At 36.6% G+C, this 8,265-nt stretch overlaps 1 long non-coding RNA gene across 1 annotated transcript in view; it reads left to right on the top strand.

Moving 5' to 3' along the window:
- LOC132656648 (uncharacterized) overlaps positions 1-3,033 on the top strand; it is a 3,864-nt gene extending 831 nt beyond the window's left edge. Inside the window, exon 2 of the long non-coding RNA XR_009594367.1 lies at positions 2,552-3,033. This is a non-coding gene — a long non-coding RNA (uncharacterized LOC132656648). The remainder of the gene's footprint in view (positions 1-2,551) is intronic.
- Positions 3,034-8,265: the final 5,232 nt, after the last annotated feature.

The following is an 8,265-nucleotide window of genomic DNA, read 5'->3' as shown; positions in this document are numbered from 1 at the left end:
AAACCACTTGTGGACATTGCCACGAATCTTGCATGAATTTTCATGCAAATTAGTGATGAGTGAAATTATAAAAGTCTCATTCTGGAAAACTGACAATGATAGCAACACTGATCTCAGAAACTCTGAGGCAAAACTATGCCCAATGTAACATAATATAGAGTAAAAGATGAAGGAGCTTTAACAATAACACAGGAGATCTTATGGAAGAAGGTGGGTATAGAAAGACCTGGAGGGGACAATAGCTCCACAAGGAGACCAATAGAGTAAAAAACTCTAGGCCCAGTGCCATCAAAAACTGACACATTAACCAAGGATGATGCACCGAATGAACCTTGACCCTCTACTCAGATGTAGCCCATAGACAGCTCAGTCTCCATGTGGGTTTCCTAGTAAGGGGAACAGGGGCTGTCTTTGACATGAACTCTGTTGCCTGCTTTTTGATCATTTCCCCCTGGTGGGGTAAACTTGCCAGCCCACAGAGGAAGAGGATCCAGAGTCAGTCCTGATGAGACTTGATAGGCTAGGGTGGTAAGGGAGGAGGACTCCACTTTCAGTGGAATAGGGGAGGGACATGGGGGAGAATAAGTAGAGAGGGTGAGACCAAGAGGAGATGACGGAGGGGGCTACAATTAGAATATAAACTGAATAAATTGTATAAATTGTAAAAATTAAGTAAAATAAAATAAAGTATTTTTAAAGAAAAAAAAAAGAAAAGAAAAAGAAACCCCAGCGGCTAAGGTGCCCAATCTCCACAAAACACCCACGATCTCTTAACAGAATAAGTCACTTCCAAATCCCTAATTGGATATTACAATGCTAAAAGTATACAGCCTTTCTACATATGTATGGCCAGAAAGACTACTGAGACCAACATAGACTATAAGGGTTTTGCATTGAGATTGTTTCCATGCCATAACAAGATTGTTAGACTGCATTTTTTTTTTATTTTTTATGTTTTTACATTCATTACATTTTATTCCCTTAGCCCCCTCCCTCATTCCCTTCCAATTCCACCCTCCCTCCCTTATTTCCTCCCATAGCCCTCTCCAAGTCCACTAATAGGGGAGGTCCTCCTCTCCTTCCATCTGACCCTAAACTGCATTTTTTTAATTTTTATTTTTTATATTAATTCCAGTTTATTCACTCTGTATCCCAGCTGTAGCCCCCTTCTTCCTCCCCTCCCAATTCCACCCTCTCTTCCTCGTCTACTCCAATGCCCCTCTCCAAGTACATGGATAGCAGAGGTCTTCCTCCATTTCCATCTGACCCTAGCTTATCTGGTCTCATCTGAACTGGCTGAATTGTCCTTCTCTGTAGCCTGGCAAGGCTGCTCCCCCATCCAGGGGAGATGATCAAAGAGCTAGCCAGTGCAGTGCATTCATGACAGAGACAGTCCATGTTCCAATTACTAGGGAATCTACTTGGATACTTAGCTACCATGGGCTACATCTGAGCAGGGATTCTAAGTAGACTGCATTTTTAAAGGAACTTTACTTTGGTTACAGGATGAGGCAGTTAAGCTGAACCTGACAGGAAAGCCTCTTGGAAGCTCTTTTGGATTTTTTAGTGCCGGGAAGCCCTATACAGCCTGCTAGGGGAGAATTCTTACAATAGTAACCCTATTTTGTTATGAAACTTAGGTGCTAGACTCAGTATGTCAATCTAAATAGGCATGCTGCTATGTCCTCTCCAATCAGTGGACTTGGAAAGGGGCAGGGAGGAGATGAGGGAGGGAGGGAGGGTTTGGGAGGGAATGAGGGAGCAGGATACAGTTGGGATACAGAGTTAATAAACTGTAACTACTACTACTACTACTAATAATAATAATAATAAATTTCAAGAATATAAATAAATAAATAAATAGATAGATAGATAGATAAATAAATAGAAAAATAAATAAATAAATAAACCATATTGGAACTGCTGAGGCATCCCACATCATGGACTAAAAAAAAAAAGTGGCACATATGTTTTAGGTATAACTAATTTTTTTTTTCTGAGTAGTCTTAAGTTGAACACCACATGAGGAAATTTTTTATTTTTTACTGTAAACATATTTGTGGCTTGAAAGGTCTCAGGCCCCAGGTGGGAAGACATTGTGAGCCTATTAAAGTGCTTTCTATGCATTTGTAGTGACACCAATAACAGTAATAGATTATTGTTGTCAACGCTGGTCCAAGAGGGAAACTAATTTTGTGCAGTGGTTAAGGGTTACTTCAGAGACTCATAGTCAGTCAAACTGCTTAGACTAACAGACGAATGTGTCATAGTGATTTGATGATCAGCCTGTAGTACATGAAAAAAACAAGACATCTTCATCATCTGCTCCAAAGTTCAGGGAACATCATGAAATGTGTAGGAGAACAATGTAAGTGTGTAAAAGCCAGAGAAAGTTGTAGAATATTGTGTAGATACTGGACTTCAGTAATCTGGCTTGGAAGGAAGAAGGGAAGCCACAGCCTCTGAAAGGAAAGTGGCAAGCACCATGAGGACAACCGAGGTTATAAGATTAATAAACAATTATTATTTCTGTTTTTGTGTTTGTTTTCAGGAGATGCCTGAAATGTTTGTGGAGCTCCAGTAATGCTAAATTTGTGCTTTATCTTCTATGACTGGATGGGGTATTTGATTATGAGACAGGGATGTCTGAATACCCTGGATTCTTTAAATAGCACCAATAAATAATTTGTTCACCAAGCTGTCCCTGAAAAGACTTTTCTCTTAGGCTGCTTCCAGTGCCCTACTGGTGCAAAACAGGCAACTTTTCATATTTCCTCAGCAAAATCCACATAATACAGACAACGGTAGACAAGTGGTAACAGCTCTTAGCAGCTTGGAAACCATTTGCTCTTCACTTGTACTTCCAAATGACAATGAACCTCACTCAGCACCTGTATGCCAAAGACAAACGGGTTGAGAAAGAAATTAAGGAAACAACACCTTTCACAATAGTCATAACAAACATAAAGTATATTGATGTGACTCTAATCAAACAAGTGAAAGACCTGTATAAAAAACAAAACAAAACAAAAACCCCTTCAAGTCTCTGAAGAAAGAAATTCAAGAAAAAACAGAAGATGGAAAGATCTCCCATACTCATGGATTGGTAGAATTAACAGAGTGAAAATGGCTACCCTACCAAAAGCAAATTTCTCTTTAAGAGACAGAGGTTATATAATATAGAGAAACTTGATTAAATAAATTCTTTGCCTGTTTTTTATGATGTTATTTTTCTGATTCTGTGTAATGAATAATAATATACAACGGGCCTGTGAAATGGGTAAGCAGGTAAAAGTACTTGCTGCCAAGTTTGGTGCTCTGAGTTTGATAATTGGGACCCACATTGTGGTTGAAGAGAATTGCTCCCACTAATTATTTACTGACCTCCACATATGTGTCTATGACACACATGCATGCCCACACACACACACAAATGCACGCACACACAATGTAATTTAATAAGATTTACAAATATTTATTCAACCATTTTCTAAGCCAAAATATCAGTTAGGGAGTATACACCCTTTATTGCTTAGAGTATAAATTGTTTAGTATGTGCCCACAATTTCAAAGTATATTAAATGAGTAATAATAAAATTGACACAGATCAATATAACATCACTGAGGATTGTGTCCTTAATTGCTCATTCAAAAGCAAATAACCAAAATCAAAACAAAATTGTTTTTCTTTTTTGTAATCTTTTGGGGAGAGCTGGATTCTTTACTGAAGAAAAATCATAAAAGAAGATATTTAAGTGGTTATATTTCTCCCTGATACTGGGTGATCTGAGAGAAAATTATCAATGAAGGGGAATAAAATGTGAAAAGTCCTTAAACATGTTCATTGCTCTTCATTATTTTGTACGATATCTATTTGCAATTTCAAAAATAGTAACAGAAAGATGTTTCAGTTCAATTGATCGCCTCAGCTGTGTTTTACATTATTCTGAGACTAAATGTTCAAAACTCCAGTAAAATAAATCAGCATCAACTGATTAAAACAGTATTGATATAACACTCATCATCACAACTGTACACAGAAAAATAAAATCTAAAGCCAAGAAAGGAATGGAATTCATTTTAACTTAGTAAAAGAAAATTCTCTAGTACAAATATTAGTTTCCAGGTATGTTCAAGAGCATATTTTAAACTTTAATAATTTTCAAGGGTCTTGGTGTTAGCTCTAAAACGAGGTCACCATTAAAGAGAGTACCAAGTCTGCTTTTTTATGTCATTTTATTTTATTATTTTTTTATTAATTGCACTTTATTCATTTTGTATCCTCCATAAGCCCCTCCCTCCTCCCCTCCAGATCCCACCCTCCCACCCCCTTCTTCATGCATGCCCCTCCCCAAGTCCACTGATAGGAGAGGTCCTCCTCTCCTTCCTTCTGATCTTAGTCTATCAGATCTCATCAGGAGTGGCTGCATTGTCATATTCTGTGGACTGGTAAGACTGCTCTCCCCTCAGGGAGAGGTGATCAAAGAGCAGGTCAATCAGATTATATCAGAGGCAGTCCCTCTTCCCATTACTATGTAACCAACTTGGACACTAAACTGCCATGGGCTACATCTGTGCAGGGGTTCTGTTGGGCAATGTGCATGGAATCTTATGTAAGAAGTGGGAAATAGTAAGATCTGGAGTGGACAGGAACTCCACAAGGAGAGCAACAGAACCAGAAATTTGAACACTTGGGTCTTTCCAGTGACTCATGCTCCAACCAAATACCATGCATGGAGATAACCTAGAACCCCCAAGTCTGCTTTTTCTTCCTGTTATTGGTCTATAGAAAAGTAACAGCAGAGATGTTTCAATTCTTGCTAAGAAAACTAAAGAAATTCACTTGTGATGAGTTTTTCTCTTATACTGATATTCTGAGGATGCATCTTTTTATTTACTCTTTTAGCTTTCAATTTGGGTGATTTTGAAGTAATTTTAGGTTACTAAACTCGAGGCATATTATTGTGTGGAGAGAATAAGTAAAATTTCAAAATAATTGGCAATTAAGTTTCCATTTAATCAGTTGCTGGCTGGTATAAACACGGTAGTTTTGTATCTCTACTAAACTTTTCTGACCCAAGGTTTAACTAGATTACAAGAAATTCACTTTTTTCTTTATGTTATCAAAACAGTAATTGGATCAGACATAAATGGTAGCTATTTGCCCAACAAAACATCATTTTCTTAAAATTCAGGATTGTTAACTAGCTCTACAATTTCATCATCAATATTCTACTCTGTGACCCAAGATTTTCTGTCTAAAGTAAGAAATGCCATAATGGAAACAATTATATTAAATTATACATCTCATAATAGTTCTGTGAAGTTATCCAGCATATTAAATACTTTGTACACACAAATTAAGCCATACTAAGGTGGTATAATTTATTGAACTGCTAAAATTTGAAATAATTGTAATAGTAAAGGCCAGTTAGAATGTGGAAAAACTGAATCACTCACAAATTCACATAGGATTCATTTAGTCATCAAAGAAAACAATTTGAAAATTTCTTTAAAACATGACGTTACTCAGAAATGGAACACACATGTATATATAGCTCAGAACATGCTATAATTCTAATCATCAAAAATCAATATGTTGATATTCATCTCCTTTTTATTATTAAAAAAAATATGTTTCCCAGACTGATGATTAAACGAATGTGACAGAAAAATGAGCTATTATTAAAAAAGTAAGTATGAGCTAATGGGTTACAAAAAGTCCAAATGTATCTTAAGGGTATTTTATTCATTGAAAAAGCCAATGTGGAAACAGTATGTACTATATTATCTTGGATTGATAATAATCTCAAAATAGAGATGAAGAACAAATCTGTATGACATGTGATGAGGAGGAGTTACTGTAGGTGTAACAGAAGGGATCTACGTGGTAATGAAACCACCGACATCTTAATTATCATTGGGTTCACACAAAGTTTATGGAAGAAGTTGGGAGCTAGAAAGAACTGGAAGGGATAACTGCTCCACAAGGAAAACAACAGAGAAAAAAAAAAAAACCTGGGTCAAGGGGACCCTCCAGAGACTGATGCATCAACCAAGGACCATGAATGAAGAGGACATAGAACCTCCTGTTCAGAGGAAGCCCATAGTCTGCTTAGTTTTCATGTGGGTCCCTAGTAAGGAGATCAGGGCCTGTCTCTGACATGGACTCACTGGCAAGATCTGAACAAGTCCTGATGAGACCTGATATGCTAGGGTCAGATAGAAGGAGAGGAAGACCTCTCTTATCACTAGACTGGGGAGGGGCATAGGGGAAGTATAGGGAAGGTGAGTAGGATAAGGGGCTGCTACAGCAGGATACAAAGTGAATAAATTATAATAATAAACAAATAAGCAAACATATAAATAAATACATAGATAAAAGTTTATACATGAGGATATGAACATAGATGAACACATTCTGTTAATATAAGTAAATTCTGTAGATATTACCAATATCAATTTCTAGTTTTAATGTTGTTCTGCAGCCACACAAGATGACACCATTATAAGAGAAGAATGAATGATAGTCATTTTTTTTTAAATTATTCTCACAAATTTCTATAACTTTGTGATTAATTAAAAACAAAAATCAATGAAATAAAAAGCTACCCACTTCAGGGCACAGAATATTGTCCATGTTTCTCTGTCTCTTGCTCAAACTTACTGGTAAAGTTCTGTGTAGAGGGTTTGCTCTATTACATAAGTCAGTAAACTTGGCTTATTTACCTAGCTGGTTACTCTTTTAGTTCTTTAGAAAGTTAATGACAGACACAGCAGGGACCAAACTGTCTTCAGATTAGAGTCAAGTGGGAAAAGAATAAACACAGGTAAACTATCCTGAAATGTAACATGTATTATGAGAAAAACAAACACAGCATTTTAAATATGACACAAGGGTGATAAACTATGTCAGGTTTTACTAAGTTATTAATATTAGAGCATGGCTGCCCTCATTTATGTGGATATTGTCTGTAAACAACAAAGGCAGGGTTGAGGATTTAGAACAAAATTACCATGACATGTCAAATAAAAATATTTTGCTCTCTGGATCTTGAAGTAAAAGCTTGTAGCCCCTGATTCAGGATAAACATGATGAGTCTCGAAGTTGACTTGCAATTTTCCATGAGTCAAGTTCTGTGATAGTTAAATATTGACATTTTTTTCCCACAAATATTTTTGTTTGTTTGTTTGTTTGTTTTTGTTTTTCACAAATACTCTTAATCTTTACAAAATATGCAGGTCTTATGTTATGTAATATAATACTTTTTTTTTTTTGTGGTGGGAGCAACCTTACCTGGCCACAGAGGAAGACAATGCAGCCAGTCCTGGTGAGACTTGGTAGGCTAGGGTCAGATGGAAGGGGAGGAGGACCTCCGTTATCATTGGACTTGGAGAGGGCCATAGGAGATGAATGTTGAAGGGTGGGATTGGGAAGAGCAATAGCTGGGACACAAAGTGAATAAACTGCAATTAATATCAAAAAATTAAAATTAAAATTAAAAAAATTGCTTTAACAATTTATTCATTATATATCCCAATTGATGCCCCCTCCCTCAACTCCTCCAAGTTCCTACTTATAGCCAAATTATAAACTTTGTCACTTTAGTAGGAGAAATTCAAGCCCCTGCATAGAAGTCATCAGTAAACCCCATTTGGCTTTGGATTATAACTAGCATTTTAAAAATGCTAAGTTATAAAGAGAAATAATATGACCTTAAACATAAAGTAAAAACAAGATTAATTATTTCACCAATATTTAATCTGATGAACACATACGCATAATTTTTTATGGGTATGATTGTGAAAAAGCTTGAAGTTATTATTTAAGGAAATATGAAGCCGACAGGTACTGCAGAGCCTTAAGAGTGATGGAATTACAGGTGATGACTAGTGGTCCGAGTTTGTTCTTTTGAGTGACAGGTTGCAAGAGGAAAGAAGAGAAGACAGTCATGTAGAAGGACTTTGGCGCCTCTTCAGATTTAGGATGTTGGAAGGAAATCCCTTTGAAAACCGTGCCAGCAAACTTCAAAGGGCATACTGCGGAACAATGAACACCGCTACTCATGTTCAGAGTACATTAGTTTTGGATATGGCAGGAATGATTGAACTTCAGTGAGTTAGAGTTTTGAATGAGTCTAAAGCAACTTTTATTATGTTTCCTCAAGGCCTGCTTTGACAGACAAATTACCACCACTGAAGAGAAGAAAAATTGTGAAAATAATCAAAGGAGTAGGTTAAAAGCAAACATCTCCTTGTGCAGAG

Source organism: Meriones unguiculatus, chromosome 9 (assembly GCF_030254825.1).
Source record: "Meriones unguiculatus strain TT.TT164.6M chromosome 9, Bangor_MerUng_6.1, whole genome shotgun sequence".
Lineage (NCBI taxonomy): Eukaryota > Metazoa > Chordata > Mammalia > Rodentia > Muridae > Meriones > Meriones unguiculatus.
Note: the sequence above shows the minus strand (reverse complement) of the source record. Positions and strands in the feature narration are given on the sequence as shown.